Consider the following 17,173-nt stretch of genomic DNA (forward strand, 5'->3'; position numbering starts at 1 on the left):
CCCTGTGTCAGACTCCATACTCAGCGGGGAGTCTGCTTGAGAGTATCCCTCTCCCTGTCCCTCCCCTGCTCACGCTGCTTGCCGCCTCTCCCTCTCTAATAAATGAATAAATGAATCTTTAAAATACCATTTCACAGCTTTCTATGTGGTGATAAAATATGTCTCATTTCAAGACTCCCATTAATGTGCATCCCTCTTTTCTTGAATTTGGTATTCCTAACAGATGCATATTTCTTAGCACTTTGGTGAAAGAAAGGGAAATACTCTGTAACAGTCATAATTCTACATAACTCTTGAAAATCAGACCTCATAAGTCAAGGTGAGGGACCCAAATACAGCCTGAACGTAACTTGAAAAAACTTTATGAAAATGAACAAGTTTTTCTCACTAGTTTATCAAAGGTTTGGAGAAAAAATAACATATTAACTGAAGGAGCACTGGTCCTCCACCTGCGGTCTGGATCCCATTTCCTCCTCTTCTCCTGTATCTTCAGTTCTTCCACCCAGCTCTGTTCAAAACATGTGTTGCCTAGCCATCACCAAGAAACATACAAGGGAGACAAGTGGGAAGGACAGAGAAGCAGGGACAGGATGGACAACAGCACGGGGCCGGGGGCCTCCCAGGCAGGATGCAGCCTCTCCAAGAACGCTGTTCTGACAAGATGGCCTACGGCCTGCTTGCTGCTAAGATGTACCCATGGCCTCTCTTCCTCAGCCTGCAGGCATGCTTTCCTCCTCCTCCTCCCTTCCCATCTGCCATGATGCTTGTCTTCCGCACTAAGTTCAGGAAAGCTCTCTTGCCCTTTGTGACTGGAAGTAACTGTACATTAAAGTAGGCAACCCTGAAAACTGACACATGAACCCTTAACCACTTTACCTTGCATATGCCCCTTCACTTGGGCCTTTTTCTTAGACTGAGCCAGTCCATCAGACCTTTTTTTTCTCACACAAACCACATCCATAATGCATCACCTATGTCTCTGTCTCTTTAAAGTGCAACTGAGTTTAAAAAAAAAAAATGAATGGTATAGTCCTCCTAGAATAATCATTCTCCAGTTTTTTATAAGTATCTTACCCACACACCTAAGTTAATAGTTTTCTTAGTGATTTGTTTTTAATGAGACACTCCAAAGTTTTCAAATTAGTTCTCATAGGAGTATTTCTACACTATTTTTATCAGTGTCTACTAATCAAATCTTTAACTGCAATAAGGAGTACAAGTTCCCGAATGAGTTTGGGAACACACTGAACTGGCTTTTGTAAGTGACAACTTAACTGATAGGTAGAGAAAGAGGGCAGAGGGGAGCAGGCAGCGGGCCACTACGGTCTCCCTGGGACCAAGCCGCACCTGCAGCTCCTTCCTCTCTGGGCCTGACTTGTGCTCCTCTGCTCCCATTCTCATGGCTTCAGTTAACACCACATGCCGAGTATCAGCGCAACTAAGCAAGCATCTGATGAACAAACCTGACCTACAGACTCATCCAAGTCCATTGTTTAAAAAAAAAAAAATCCGGGATCCCTGGTGGCGCAGCGGTTTGGCGCCTGCCTTTGGCCCAGGGCGCGATCCTGGAGACCCAGGATCGAATCCCACATCGGGCTCCCGGTGCATGGAGCCTGCTTCTCCCTCTGCCTGTGTCTCTGCCTCTTTCTCTCTCTCTCTCTGTGACTATCATAAATAAATAAAAAAAATAAAATAAAAATAAAAAATAAAAAATAAAATCCATTCCCACCACCCTTCTCATTTGAGACAAATAAAAACTGACAATCCCTCCATCTCAAAGAAAGACAGCATATCATCTACCCAGCTGTCCACACAAGAAACCTACAAATACACCTTTAACCTCTTCCTCTCACAGCAGCCTACATCTCCGTCTCTATTACTCGTCAACTGCTCAGATAACCATCGTCTCTGAACCAAATTATTACCTCAACTTTTTCCAGGTCTCCAACCCACCAATTCTTCACAGATGGCCTTTCTGAAACAGGAGACCGTCCCCCACCCTGTAGTCTGCACTTGGGACCCCCCCTCCACCTGGCCCCCTGAGTGGGTAGCAAACCCTTCACACCCAGTGCACGTCAAATGCAGGCTCTCCAATGCTGAGTATATTCCTGACACAGTACCTGGCAGAGTAAAATCTCAGGAAATACGTGTTTAGTCACTGTGTCTTTCATGCAATAAATACTCAAGAAGAAATTCTTGTTTTTAAAATGATGACTCCAAGTAAAAGCCTCCGTTGCTGCATACTACAAATAATGTGTTCATGTGGGAAAAGGCAGTACTTTGAGGTTGGGGCAAAATCACTGTGGGTTCATTTTCATTTCATATACTCTTTAGATTATGTATATATGTGTCCATCTGTGTGTACTAGGAATCTAAACATATAGAAGAGTTAAATACAAAGTCATGTTGACAAAAAAAAATCCTATTTCATTATCAAAATAACAAATCCTACAAGTTCCCAAGTGGCAAACACATGCTAAAAACTATTACTTGTATTGAAGGAAGAGGTCAAAGATCTTTTTGAGAATCTGCTGAAAGCTGAGTCCTTCCACTGGAAAAACATATATACCAGAAATATTAAAAAGAGACTCAGAAGTTCAAGGACTTATGAACAAAAGGCTGGGCATCTGAGAAGGGGGTCAGGAGCAGGGGCTCGAGGCTCACCCAGACCCCGACTCCCCGCTACCTGCTGGTAGAGCCCCTGGGCACTCATCTCACCTGCTGTGTGCATGTTTAGGGCAGGCACAGCAGAGACTAAACCAATACAGTCATTACTAGTCAGTCAGTAGGCAGCCAGAGGCTGGACCTGCGGAGCCATGAAACCACACTGACTCAACAAAGTAGCAGCCAGGGCCCAAGACAAGGTATGACAACTGAACACGCTTTCACCTTTGCCAACATGACTGTGCTACTCAGAAAATAGTGAAATACAATGAATATCACCCAAAATGAAGTGTTCTTAACAAAAGTGACACTACTCATAAAAAAGAATTTAAGGGATCCCTGGGTGGCGCAGCGGTTTGGCGCCTGCCTTTGGCTCAGGGCGCGATCCTGGAGACCCGGGATTGAATCCCACATCGGGCTCCCGGTGCATGGAGCCTGCTTCTCCCTCTGCCTGTGTCTCTGCCTCTCTCTCTCTGTATGACTATCGTAAATAAAAAAAAAAAAAAAAATATATATATATATATATATATATATATATATATATATATATATACTACTTTAGATAATCATTCAGTCTGATATATACCAAAGGATATGTATTCTAGGCATACTATCATCTCTATTTTAGAAATAACTGGATAATAATCCTCAGCCAGTTAGGATCATAGTTCAACAGATGAACCTAATAACGCCATAAAAGTTCCAAGCAAACTATCAGAGTCAGCATCGGCTCCAGTAATTCTGAATGACTCTTCAGCAAGGTAAATGAACTTTTCTCAGTCCTGGGTGTGGGGTACCCCAGCTCCAAGGATATGCACTATAAAAAGTACTATTAAAACTTTCTGGTTAAAATCAGCATTTCTGCAGCTTAGCTGTGCTGTGTGGCACAGGCCACCAATCTATCAGGTTACCTGGACCTAACACATATGTAGGACACCTAAGCTTTCTAACAGTTGGGTGTTGTTTGCAATGGATTTAGAAGCAAGTAACTAGACAGACCCCATTTTCTCCTCTTGATCATGTAATGGGAAGCAAACTGTCTCTAGGCCTCAGTTTTCCGAAGAGCAAATGAGGTGTTCTGAAAAACAAAAACAAGCAAGGATTTTGGGTCCTCTGAATTCTAAACCAAATACATTGCTGAGGGTGAGAACTGTGGCAATCTGCATTCATTTCTCACATTCTGTAGGCAAGATCCAGGCTGTTAGGAAGCAAGGAAAAGGAGAAGGAGGGTTGTTGAGGAGGGTAAAGGCCAGGAGAGGTGGTATAGTGCTCACCCAAGTAACCCTCTCTTAGGTCTGAGCTCCTCCTTACCAAGAAGAGAGGAGTATGAACACAGGTGCTGACACATCCAAAGCCTGAACATGAACCCTGCACCAGCAGCATGGATGTCAAGGGTAGAACTGTCTGTGCAGTTTAGGAAGGCAACCACTGAATGTACAGGAATTTCTCAAATTTTATTTCTCTAAGACAACAAATAAACTGCAGTCTTAATATGAGATACAAACTGGAAGACCTATTTGTGCCTTCCCAAGTTGATTAAAGCCAGTAAGTTAAATTATCTAGAATGACAAACAATATGCTTAATTTTCTTAAAATAAATGTTATTTCAAATGTGTCTTTAAAAACATATTTTAGGGGCAGCCAGGTGGCTCAGCGGTTTAGTGCCACCTTTGGCCCAGGGCCAGGGCCTGGAGACCCGGGATCAAGTCGGGCTCCCTGCGTGGAGCCTGCTTCTCTCTCTGCCTGTGTCTCTACCTCTCTCTCTCTCTTTCATGAATAAATAAATAAAATACATAAATACATATATACATAAATAAATAAAAACACATTTTGATAGCGGCTTTAAGAGTCTTACCAAAAAAAAAAAAAACCAAAACAGTAAAATGCCAATTTAAAATTCTAATATACAGGCCCAGCGGTTTAGCGCCGCCTTCAGCCCATGACCTGATCCTGGAGACCCGGGATCGAGTCCCACGTCGGGCTCCCTGTGTGGAGCCTGCTTGTCCCTCTGCCTGTGTCTCTGCCTCTCTCTCTGTGTTCTCATGAATAAATAAATAAATATTTAAATAAAATAAAATTCTAGTATACATAATGTTAACACTTTCGCCAATTTCAGTTTTTGAAATGCTACTGTTCAGAAGCATATTTTGTGAATTCTGTAATTAGAGTGCCACACAGGACTGAGCCCAGACAGGACACCAAAGGCAGAGAGCCCTGGCTTTGCCACCTGCTAACTCGCTGTATTGTGCATTGACCTTAAACTTACTTCTGTGAGCACGGGTCTGAGTGTCAGAGCTCCAAAATCCTAGGACTGCAACAAGAGTTACACTCTTCTCTGGCAGTTATTTTCATAAACAAGTTATCAAGTCTCAGTTCATAAAACAGGCTCCGAGAATGACTGTCCTAGAGTGCTAACCACACTCACACTGAAACTATATGAATTGCATTAAATGAAAGGTTTCCCTCCTTGTAATTCCACAGTGAAAAATGGTGCTGATGAAAACAAAATTTTCTATGCAACTGGATTAAGGCTGATTAAATGTACCATAATTACGATTAAACACTTGGTAAATATATTGTTTACAAGTTTTCAATAAACTTACCTAACTGCACCAATGCACCAGAATGTAAATTGGAAGTTAATGATCCAGCTTTTATTTGCTCTGCTCATAAAATCACCTACTAATGAAATTTGTGGCCATATAATAACCCTGGAAAAACATCTGATCTATGGCTTCTTACCTTGAACTGTAATCTTCAATTTCATGAAAAACTTAGAGTTAACAGAATAAAAACCTTCACAGTGACAAGCACACTCTCAATATTCTGAACTTCAAAGGAAAACACCAACAATGTCCCTGGCCCGAGGAAGACTACTAAAACTTAGGGTCATTTAGGACCTCAAGGCACTCTTGTGCAGGAACGCAATTCACTCTGCCAGTGCAGTTTCACTGGGTCACAAAGACGTACATTCTGCACGCCTGACTGCTTCTGCAGTTGTGTGGCAAATGTATTTTCTTCCCCGGTCCATTCATGCCTGGGGTTAACCCTCCTGCACAAAGGCCTAAAAGGGAAGGATTTCAGCAGAAGAAATGTAAACATCAACATATACAAAGAAGTGTGAAGAGCCCCAAGTGCTGTGAGCTACTACAGTCTTTGGACCTTTGCTCTTCACTGAGGCCCGCCCTGTGTGTGAGGTGTGAAGAACATACTGCTGATTCATCAGTTACTCATTTGTACAATAGTCTGTACTCAAGTGACCTGTTGACAGAAAACCAGAAAGAGCACTAGAGTCTGAAAACAAGAATCTCTGGAGACACAGATATTGATCAAAAAGGAACATGGAACTTCTAGTAATCCTAGGGAAAGTTTCATCCAAAAAGTTCATCCTAAATTTCTGTACTAAATGACAACCAGCATACTATCCATTATTTGAATGTTTTACCTCCTGAAAACACAAGTAAAGGGAAAATGGTTTTGAATCCTAAATGCCTCGATCTCTAAAAGGTAACTTTCCACAGGGACTTCAAGTCTCCTTTCAAAGGTTCACACAACTCCACGACTCTGCAGAGTAGAGAAAAGCCATACAGTAATGGATGACAGTACTATATACTCTGGGGGATACATACATATATCTACAGTAAGACAGGAATTACACCAATGGTAAGATTTAAGGATGAAAGAGATAATGTAATCAACAAAAAAGAAATGTTCAGAAAGTAGTCTTTGAAGAACAGGTTTTAAAGGACACAATATTTTCAGAAAAAAATATTTGAAAAGGGGATGTTTAACATGTTCAGAGAACTGTAATTTACTTATAAATTTGTACTGAACCGATCATGTTTTTACCCTTATATTTTGAGCTTTGACAATAAAACAAAGCTTTTTGAAAAGTAAAAACAGAATTGGGGCAGCCCAGGTGGCTCAGCGGTTTAGCGCCACCTTCAGCCCAGGACCTGATCCTGGAGACCAGGATCGAGTCCCCACTTCGGGCTCCCTGCGTGGAGCCTGCTTCTCCCTCTGCCTGTGTCTCTGCCTCTCTCTCTCTCTTCTCTGTGTATTCTCATGAATAAATAAAATATTTAAAAAAAAACAAAAAATAAAATAAAAATATAAATAAACATTATTTCTATCTAATACAAACCAAAGAGTTTCTAAGCAAGCTATTCTTCATTTAGGCCAGGGCTTGGCCTTTTCCACCGTGACAAACACAAACATAAACACAAGAGCCCTCCACCTTGCTCCGGGTCAAGTAATACCCGTCAGTGTGTGCCCTTTCCTTCCTCTCCTTAAAGCAAAATAATCACTTAAAAAGGCAGTTCCGGTCATATAATTCTCCTGCTGAAAACCCTCCAAGTGCTTTCCACTGTTCTTAGGATACAAAGCAAAATTCTCACCTATCCTGAGACCGCTTAAATCCTTTGCGATCCAGCTGCTACATCGACAGGCCCTCCTTTACTCTCAGCAAATCCATGTGCTGAGAGTCGCTGACATCAGTCCTCTGCCCGGCAGGCTGACTCTGCCCCACCACACTCTTCCTCAGGGAGCCTCCTGGTCCTCTCAAGCCTACAACAGCCAGCCCAACCTATATGGCTCTCATCTGTGGTTATGTGGTCATTTACCTGCCTCCATGGACTGTGAGCTCCAAAAAGGAGGGCAATCCATCCCTTTTGTTCATCATTATAACCCAAGGATTTATTCATGAATTATTTAGTGACTATTCTGTACCATTCAAAGGTCTGGGTTCATGTCAGTGAACAAAATAAAACCCCTCACCCTGACAGAGTTAACATTCGAGCACCAGAAGCCAGACCCTACATAAAATACGGAAATTACACGGTATGTTATAATGTAGTAAGAGTTACCAAAAAAAAAAAAAAGAAGCTGGGGCGGGGAAAGGAGATGAGGGGGCCTGCCACAGGATGTGCTGAAGCAATACAACTGTATACAAGAGCGAGACCACTCAAGGGAGTGTGGTGCTGAGAGCCATCAACACATCTTGCGGATGGAAGCTGCAAGAATCCAAATGCTTGTCTGCTTGGCTTTAAATAAAACAACTCACTTTCCTAAGCCCTTCTAGACCGCAAGCCTTAGAGAAAAGTTCTGGCATCATTTGTCTTTGTGTTGCTCGTATCTTACTGATCAAAAACACCTGCTCAAGGAAGGCATGAACTCTGTGTTTCCTACCAGACCCTGTGGCAAGAACTCTCCACAGGGAATGAAAAATGGAAAAATCCAATGAAGTTTAAAACTATGTTTTCACTATTGTAATTGGTTTGTTTTAGGGTAATATAATTTAATTTTAAAGCCAAAGAAATTGGCATTCGTTATCAAGAGGGCAAGTTTTTTTTTTTTTTTTTTTTTTTTTTTTTTTTATGATAGTCACACAGAGAGAGAGAGGCAGAGACATAGGCAGAGGGAGAAGCAGGCTCCATGCACCGGGAGCTCGACATGGTATTCGATCCCGGGTCTCCAGGATCGCGCCCTGGGCCAAAGGCAGGCGCTAAACCGCTGCACCACCCAGGGATCCCCAAGAGGGCAAGTTTTTAAAGACTAAGAAAGAACACAATCTATGTCACATGACTAAAGGACTCCATCCAGGGGCACCTGGGTGGCTCAGTAGGTTAAGTGTCTGCCTTTGCACGGGGTCATTCCTGGGACTGATCCCCACATCATGCTCCCTGCTCAGCTGGGAGCCTGCTTGTGCTCTAATAAATAAAATCTTTAAAAAAGTAAATAAAAAGGGGCACCTGGGTGGCTCAGTGGTTTAGCGCCGCCTTCAGCCCAGGGCATAATCCCGGGGTCCTGGGATCAAGTCCCACATTGGGCTCCCTATGGGGAGCCTGCTTCTCCCCTCTGCCTGTGTCTCTGACTCTCTCTGCATCTCTCATTAAATAAAATCTTTCAAAAATAAAAAATTTGAAAATTACTCCATCCACAATGCAGTATGCACTATATCACTATCAAATCACATTTTGTAAATATGACTGTGCACTTTCTATTGCACTCATTTCAAGTGAAAATTTTTATGTTTACAAAGGCATGCAATTGTACAATCTGCAAATCATTTCCTTACAACCGAAATGAAAGGTGTCTTTAGACACGCCTTTTTTCCATCTAGCTGAGCAAAGTTTACTAAACATCTACAGATGGTCCCCAACTTATGATGGGTCAACTTACAATTTTTCAACTTCACAATGGTGCAAAAATGATACACATTCGGTGGAAACTGCACCTCAAATTTTTTTTTTTTTTAAGATTCTATTCACTTATTCACGAGAGGCACAGAGAGAGAGAGGCCAAGACACAGGCAGAGGGAGCTAAACCGCTGCACCACCAGGGCTGCCCTGTACCTCAAATTTTCAATGCTGATCTTGCTCCAGGTAGCAGGCTCCCTCCCACTCAGCCCCACAATCAGAGGAATAACAACCGAGTTCGCTGACAACTGACAACCATCGGGCACTCATACTGCCATTCTGTTTGTCACTTTCACTACGGTATTCAATGACTTACATGAGATATTCAACACTTCACGAACAAACAGGCTTTGTGTTAGATGATTTTGCACTAACTGCAGGTGAATGTTAAGTGTTCTGAGCAGGTTTAAAGTAAACAACCCTAAGCTGTGATGTTAAAGGTTAGTTGTATGAAACCCATTTCCAACTTAACAGTATTTTCAACCTACAGCAGGTATATCCTAAGTCAAAGAAGGTCTGTATAGGGTACCTGGACCTGAGTTGGGCAAAGAGATTACAAACCAGAAAGGATCGCACCCACAAGGAGCTTACATTAATTCATCAGGTGCTGTGCCTGACATGCTACAGAAACAGAGAAGCACTCTAAGCACCTTAGAAATGAAGGCAAGGATTCCTGAAGGACTCCTGAAATACCTTTATAAGGATGGATTAAAGAGCAAAGTTAAAAAAAAAAATTCTATTTCAGGCAAAGAAACTACAGAGAGCAAAGGCAACAGCACGGTTTTGAGGCAGAGGCAGTGGTGAGCGCAAGGCAGCCTGCAAGGAGGAGGCAGAAATGCCCAGGGCCCTGGAGCCTGGCCCTTGGCGTTTCTCACTTATTAGACAGGGGACAGTCACTGATGAGTTTTTTAAAAAGGCCTGACAACCAGGATACGCCTTTAAAGCAACCTCCGGCCACAGTGGAACTAAAATGGTGTGCTGTAAATGAAAGAGACACTTTATTTTTCTCACACAAATAAATGCTACCTAACTTGTAGGTTTCCAAGCCAATATGTTTGCATATCAGATTTCGTAAAGAACACTTTCACTGAAGCTTAAGTCACATCTCAACGATTATTAAAACCCTCTCCAAAGATTAAGTAGCATGCTTTCAAATTTGAGCTAAATATGAAATGTCTTTTGTGTTAACACAATGTACTCCTGACCCAGGTCTCACTATCAGGGAAGTAGGGGGGATGCTGAAGAGAAAACCAGACTGTGAAGAAGGCCCAGAAGTGGTGGCATCACTCACCTGCAGCCCTTATAACTCAGCCATGAAAGCATCACCAGAAAAGTGCTGAAAAGACAATTTATAGAACTATTAAAGGGACAATAGGGACTTTGGGGCGGGGGACAATAAGGGAAGGAGATGTGAGCCAAGTTAAGACTTCTCTTCGCTGTTCCTAAAGGTTAAAGACATTGACATGCAGAAAAAATAAAGTGTTGGAATGTTAGGAAAAAAAAAAAAAGTCCACATTGGAGTTATTTTCCTTCCTTCTAATAAGAGAACCTGATGGCTCTCCCTCTATAACTCCATATTCCTGTAAGAAGCTCCAGGGGAAATAGAGTCGCTCTGGGGAGATCACCGAGTGCACCAAGCAGCAGCAGCCTGAACTGAAGCAAACTACAATCATATCTGGTGAGTTGAAAGCTCTCAGAAGGCAGTGCCTCATTTACTGTGTACTCTAAAATTAGCTCTTACAGAAAAAAAGCGAACTCTTCACAGGATAAAGTTTTAGAAAACAGTATAAGCAACAATGCCCAGCAACAGTGTCTGTTTTTAACAATGTATTTTCCATAAAAACAACTTCAGTGTTTGTTTTCTTCTGCCCATTAGAAACAGGTTGAGTCAATGGCCTTATAGGAGAAATGACAAGAATATACTGAGATTTTCTTGCATTTATCTATCTGAAAAAAATCCTTAAGTAGGAGAAAACTCTGTGAACATACCACCATGGATTATGAAAGCATACTTAAAACTTGTGCCTTGAACTTGAGGACAATAACAATCTAAAGTAACATGTATCTACACAGCTTTTAAAGATCTCTAGGGACCATCCTAAAGACAGCACATGTTACTAAAATTAGAAGACCTAAATAATAATCCTACTTATCACTATGGAAAGTATGAAGCCCAGCATGACACTCTGAAGTAACAGTGGAAGCAGTCTGTCGGCCACTTCTCTTGGTAACAGGGACCTCAGGTCTCTCCCTACAAAAACCTGTAAATACGGTTGCAATCTACTCGCGGGAGTAGGGCTCCTCCAAGGCACGGCTTATTCTATTACTCTTAACCTGGTGCTCCTGCCTTGCACTTCGTATTTCAGAATTAGGATATGTGAAGACTGTTAGGATAGACGTGTTAGGATATGCGAAGACTGTTTCATAAAAACAAGTGACTAGAATGTTTTCACAGAGTTTAATTAGGTCTGTCAAAATTGTGCTTATTTGCAGAAATCATCGTTAAGTTCAATAAATTTTCCAACGCTCAACTTTTTTTGAAGCACGCTCCCTAAGGAACCCTAAGAAAAAATAAAATCTTTTATTTTAAATAAAATCAAGTATCTCCCTCAATGTGCTGCCATTTAATTTCAGCTACTCTTGTACAGAATGCATTAAATGAATGCTACCATTCACATTATCACCTATTTTCTCTCCGGCTCCCACTCAGATATAGAAGTCCTTTGCTCAGAATACACAATCTATCCTCAGAACTTGCTTTCTCTGCCCAAATACATGGAACCAAGCAAAAACAACCCCCCCCCAAACAAACAAAACCGAACAAAAAAACTGTCCAGCAAATCAGAATGGACAGAGAAAGAATACTGAAAACAGCAGTGCGGTAAATGACACTTTCAAGTTTTCGTTAAAAAAAATCGAGTAATGAAAATAAGCAGTAAAAACGGCCCAGACGGACTTGCTGGGACAGCCCTGCGGGGCTGGATGAAGAAAAGCGAAGCAGCAGAAGTCACCGCTTCATCAATAAGAAGCCAGGACATCCTTTCATGGAAACAAGTCAGCTCCCATTAATGTTCCAAAATACAGAATGAGGAGACTCATTTCGAACCCAAAAGCAAGTTTCAAAGGAAATGCACCAATCCCCTTTACGGCTGAAATGATGATAAGCTTGCTGACCCGATGCCTCTGTGGGGATACCCCGCCTCGGCAACCCCGAGCAAACCGGAGTTCGGAGGGGTCATCTGCGGCCGGATTCAGGAAACCGCCTCCCGGTGCAGAGCAGAGCCGAAGCCCCACGCACCCGACTTGTGCAGAGGAGGCCGAGGCCGGCCGACGGTAAATTAGAGGGAGGCAGGCAGGTGGGGAAGTGTGCAGATTGCACAGTGCGCCGCCTGCACCGCAGGGCGGGAGCGGCGCCCCCACCCCACCCCACCCCCTGCAAACGACAACTTCGCACCTATTTCGAGCGCATTGCAAATTCTCCACGCAACTCGAGAAACCAGCTTTAAAAAAAAAATAGGGGAAGAGAAGGAAAAAAACTTTCCAGAAGGAAGGTAACTTGCACCCCCCTCCCCCCGCCCCCCCCCCCCCCGCTTGCTCGGCTGCCCCGCTCCGGCCCCACCGCCCGGGGGACACGACCCGCCGCCGGGAGAAGCTCGCACGCGCCGGCCAACTGTCCGCCCGCCCGCCCGCGCCCGGGAGGCGTCGCGCTGCAGGGGGAGGCCGGGCGCCGACCCCTCCCGCCGCACACCCGCCGCCCCGGCGCGGCCCGCACGGGCTCCCACTTCCTGGTGCCCGGGTCCCCGCCGCTCCCCGCCCGGCCGGCGGCGCGCGGGCCCCGGGCGGGCGGGCGGGGCGAGGCCTCCGCAGTGCGGGCCGGACGGCGGCGCGGCCCTGCCCCAGCCCCGCGCGCCCCCGCCCGCCCCCCGCAGCCCGGCCCGGCCCGGCCCCGCAGTCCCGCCCCGCCCGGCCCGCACTCCGCCCGCCGCGTCCTCCGGGAAGATGGCGGCCCGTGACAGGCGGGCGCGCCGCGGGTCCGAGCGGGCGGCCGGGGCGGGGGCGCGGGCACCCGGCGGCCCGCCCGCCGCCCGCCGCGCTCACCTGTCAGCAGCGCCGCCGCCGCCCGGCCGCCGACCGCCGCAGCCCCGGTGCCCGGCGACCGCGCCACACGCGGACGGGCCGAGAGGGAGGGGCGGGGAGGGCGCGGCCGGCCCGGACGAGCGGCGGGGGCGGCGCGGCGCGGGCTGGCGGCGGGCGGCCGCGACTCCTTCCCGTTTCGGGCCCGAAAATGTCTCAACCTCGCGACTCCGGCGCCCCAACGCTCCTTCCCGTTCGCATGAGAACACACAGCTCCCGCTTCCGGGGCTCGCCGGAAGTCCCGCCCCGCGCGCCCGCGCGCCCGCGCGCCCGCGCGCCCGCACACTCACCGGCCCCGCCAGCCGACTGGCGCTCAGCGCCCGGGAGAGCCTCACGTCATGGCGCCGGGGCGCCCCGATTGGCTGCGCGCGGCACCAGGCCCGCCCCTCCGCTTCCCGGCCTTTCCGTGCGCGCGCCCCGGCCGGCGGCGCTTGTGATTGGCGCGGGCGCGCACGCAACCCCGCCCCGCCGTCGCCCCCGCCCCCGCTGCGACCTGGAGAGGCGGCGCTGTAGCGGGGTACGGCGACCCCCTCCTGGCTCCCGAATAGCGGTCGGCCGGCGCCCTAACCCCCTCACCCCCTCACCCTCCTCACCCCCCTCTCCCCGGGGCCGTGCCCCCGCCCCCCTCACCCCTTCACCCCCTCACCCCCCTCTCCCCGGGGCCGTGCCCCCGCCCCCCTCACCCCTTCACCCCCTCACACCCCCCTCTCCCCGGGGCCGTGCCCCCGCCCCCTCACCCCTTCACCCCCTCACCCCCCTCTCCCCGGGGCCGCGCCCCACGCGCCCCTCACCCCCATCTCCCCAGGGCCGCGACCCCGCCCCCCTCACCCCTTCACCCCCTCACCCTCCTCACCCCGGGACCGCACCCCCCCCGTCCCCCGTCACCCCCTCACCCCGGGCCGCGCCCCCCTCACCCCCTCACCCCCCTCTCCCTGGGGCCGCGCCCCCCGCCCCCCTCACCCCTTCACCCCGGGGCCGCGACCCCCTGCCCCCGTCACTCCCTCAACCCAGGGCCGCACCCCCCGCCCCCCTCACCCCCTCACTCCCCTCTCCCTGGGGCCGCGCCCCCCGCCCCCCTCACCTTCCTCACCCTCCTCACCTCGGGACCGCGCCCCCTGTCCCCCTCACTCCCTCACCCCGGGACCGCCCCCCTCACCCCCTCACCCGGGACCGCGTCCCCCGCCCCCCTCACCCTCCTCACCCCTTACTCTGGAACTGCTCCCCTCACCCCGGGATCACGCCCCCCGCCCCCTTACCCCCCTCACCCCCGTCATTCCAGCCCCAGGCCCCTTCCACCTGCGCAGAGACACCCGGGCCCTGAGCGCCCTTGGGCCATGGCAGAGGCCGGGCGGGGCAGGGGGCCTGGGGGTGCGCTCCCTTCCCCGTCCACCTCCTGGGAGCTTGCTGCCTGGCGTCCTGCGTCTACTCCTGAGTGTTGACTGCGCCGACCTAGCACTTGAATAGGTCCGGGTGGCGGGAGTTAAGACTTAGGAAGTCTTAGCTGGGTCGCTGCGGCACCCATCCCTGCACCTGTGCCTCTGGCGCGCCTCCTGGCCAGGGTCGAATGCTGGCAAGTGTGCTTCCCACACCCCTGTGTTGCTTGGCAGTCGGAGCTGGGTGCCCCTTGCTTTGTGATACGTGGTCACGTTCTAGCTCTAGGAGCCCTGCAGGTTAAATCAGGATGTTCACAGCAGTGACTTTAACGGGTTTATGGAAAGTGTTTAAAGCTCAGTTCCCCAGAGGACGGGTGGGGCGTGTTGGGACCCTTCTCAGGTGCTCCTGTATGCTTACCTGCACTTACCAGGCCCTGCCTCTCCACTGCGAAATCACCCCCAGCCCAGTGATGTGGACCATCTTGGAAAGATGAGGAGTTCTCCAAAGTTGGTAAGTTAGACTTTCATCGTTTTTGCTTATGTCTACATGCAGGCAGACATTCTGACTCACAGATGCGTTCCTAAATTGTAGAAAAGGCCAGTAACCTAAGCAATAAGGGAATATCTTATATTGAAATGACATCTCCTCTTTTGTAGTCACATTGTGTGATCCTTCCTCCTTCAAAACTGGCTCTTTGTAGATATCACAGCTGTCACAACGGCTAAAATCAACAATACGAGAAACAACAGGTGCTGGTGAGGCTGTGGAGAAAGGGGAGCCCTCTTGCCCTGTGGGTGGGAACTCAAGCTGCTGCAGCCACTCCGGAAAACTGTGTGGAGGGTCCTCAAGAAGTTAAAAATAGAGCTACCCTACAACCCCACAACTGCACTCCTAGGATTGCCTAAAGGTTAGAAACAGTGATCCAAAGCCGCACCTGCACCCCATTGTTCATAGGGGGATGTCCTCAATAGCCAAACTGTGGAAGTGTCCATCCACTGATGAATAGGTAAGGAAGACAAGGTGTATATATATATATATATATATATATATATATATATATATGTAATGGAATATTATTCAGCCATAAAAAAGAACAAAATTTTGCCATTTGTGACAACATGGATCAACTAGAGTGTATTATGCTAAGTGAAATAAGACAGATACCATATGATTTCACTTATATGTGGAGTTTAAGAAATAAATTTAAAAAAAAAAAGGCAAACCAAGACACTCAGACTCTCCGCTCTAGAGAACACCCTGCAGGTCACCAGAGGGAGGGGTGGGGGAGGTGATGGGGATGAAGCAGAGCACTTATCCTGAGGGTCATGGTGATGTCTGGGGATGCTGACACTACATTGTACTCCTGAAACTAAGTTCTGTGTTAACTATGCTGGAATTAAAATACAAATAAAATTTACAAAATAAAAGAAAAACTGGTTTTTTGTTCCCCTTTGCTTGATGTGTGTGTTTCAATCTGTGTTTCAAAAGAAATATCCATTTTCACTTGGAATCTGAAGTTATAACATAAAACACGGTTTTGTGGCATTTTTGCTTAGAAAGATCAGATCAATTTTAAAGAACATTTTAGTTATAAATTTCTCAGCCCATGGTCCCCCTCACTTCTCATGTCATGTGATCACAAGTTGTACCTATCCTACCTAAAAAATCATTCCTCCCTTTTAGGATGGCTTTGCTTGCTGTTACCGCTGTCCTGATTTTTTTTTTTAGGCTTTTATTTATTTATTCATGAGAGAGAGAGAGGCGGAGACACAGGCAGAGGGAGAAGCTCCCCTGCAGAGAGCCGATGAGGGACTCCAGGACCACTACCTGAGCCGAAGGCAGATCCTCAACTACTGAGCCACCCCGGCATCCCAGTCCTTATTTGTTTCAGTAGCATGGTGGCCGATCTCTGTTCCACATCTGTTCACCCCACCACTCTTCATGCTAACACATATTTCCTGAAAAAGCCCCTTCACCACCCTCCTCTGGTGGTTGGCCCAGGAGGCTGAAGTCCAGCTTGTGTTTTATGGACCAGAAGACCCTTCACAAATTCGTCCCTGATGTAGCTGTTCCCCTTACATCTCTCTTCCTGCCCTAGTTGGACACCTGACCTTTGTCACACCCGCTTGACACTGGGGGAGTCCCTGGATGTAGTCATGAATGAAGTACGGGCTTTATTTACACTGTAGAATGGTACCATTTACTGATGGTCTGTTTAAAGAACAGAGCAGAAGGAGGAGCCTGGGCTCCCAGATGTCTGCTGCTTGCAGAGTAGAGCCTGGAGCCTCTTCTCACTTCCGAGCACTTCGGTTCTTTACTGCCCTCCATCTGTTCTCTTCCTTCTGCCTGGAGTGTCCTTTCTTCCACTTCTGGTAAAATCAGGCTTAATGTTCAAGGTGCCGCTCAAATGTCAACCATTTAAATCTTTTCCTTTTAGACAGTTGGTTTCCTTTCTGGGTCATCAGAGTGCTCTATTCATAGCTCCATCAGCACTGCTAGAACTTTCCATGTGTGTGCTGGTCAGCCCCAACAGTGGTCAGCTGCACAGGGCAGAAGCCATCTGTGGTATCTAGTACTATGGTGGGGGGTGGGGGGGCGGGTAGCAGGGGGAGGTGCATGTCTGTCAAATCAACCAACGAAAGAACCAAGGTATTTTTCTCTTAGTAAAGGCCTAAATTTCAGCTAGTTTCTGAGAATATTTTCTTTATTGTCCCAGAATTTTCTGTGAAAAATAAATACTTTTTCTCCATTTTGTATATCATCATTGAAAATTACCTACATGTCAGCAAGCTCATTTGTGGCTT

At 47.5% G+C, this 17,173-nt stretch overlaps 1 protein-coding gene and 1 long non-coding RNA gene across 3 annotated transcripts in view; one reads left to right on the forward strand and one right to left on the reverse strand.

Annotated features, from left to right (window-relative positions):
• The window catches only part of LARP4B (La ribonucleoprotein 4B), a 94,749-nt gene extending 81,653 nt beyond the window's left edge, over positions 1-13,096 (reverse strand). Inside the window, exon 1 of one of the 2 annotated variants that reach the window (XM_055331868.1) lies at positions 12,960-13,096. The gene's annotated coding sequence lies outside the window, so the exon portion shown is untranslated. Of the gene's footprint in view, positions 1-10,152; positions 10,178-12,959 lie in introns of those variants that run through there. The other variant, XM_055331869.1, reaches the window with a different exon arrangement.
• A 375-nt stretch (positions 13,097-13,471) lies between these two features.
• LOC129513928 (uncharacterized) lies at positions 13,472-16,903 on the forward strand. The gene is made up of 3 exons (XR_008665324.1): positions 13,472-13,512; positions 14,800-14,879; positions 16,098-16,903. It is a non-coding gene; the product is annotated as an uncharacterized LOC129513928 (long non-coding RNA).
• Positions 16,904-17,173: the final 270 nt, after the last annotated feature.

The sequence above is a fragment of the Nyctereutes procyonoides genome, unplaced genomic scaffold, assembly GCF_905146905.1.
Source record: "Nyctereutes procyonoides isolate TBG_1078 unplaced genomic scaffold, NYPRO_anot_genome, whole genome shotgun sequence".
NCBI classification, from domain to species: Eukaryota; Metazoa; Chordata; class Mammalia; order Carnivora; family Canidae; genus Nyctereutes; species Nyctereutes procyonoides.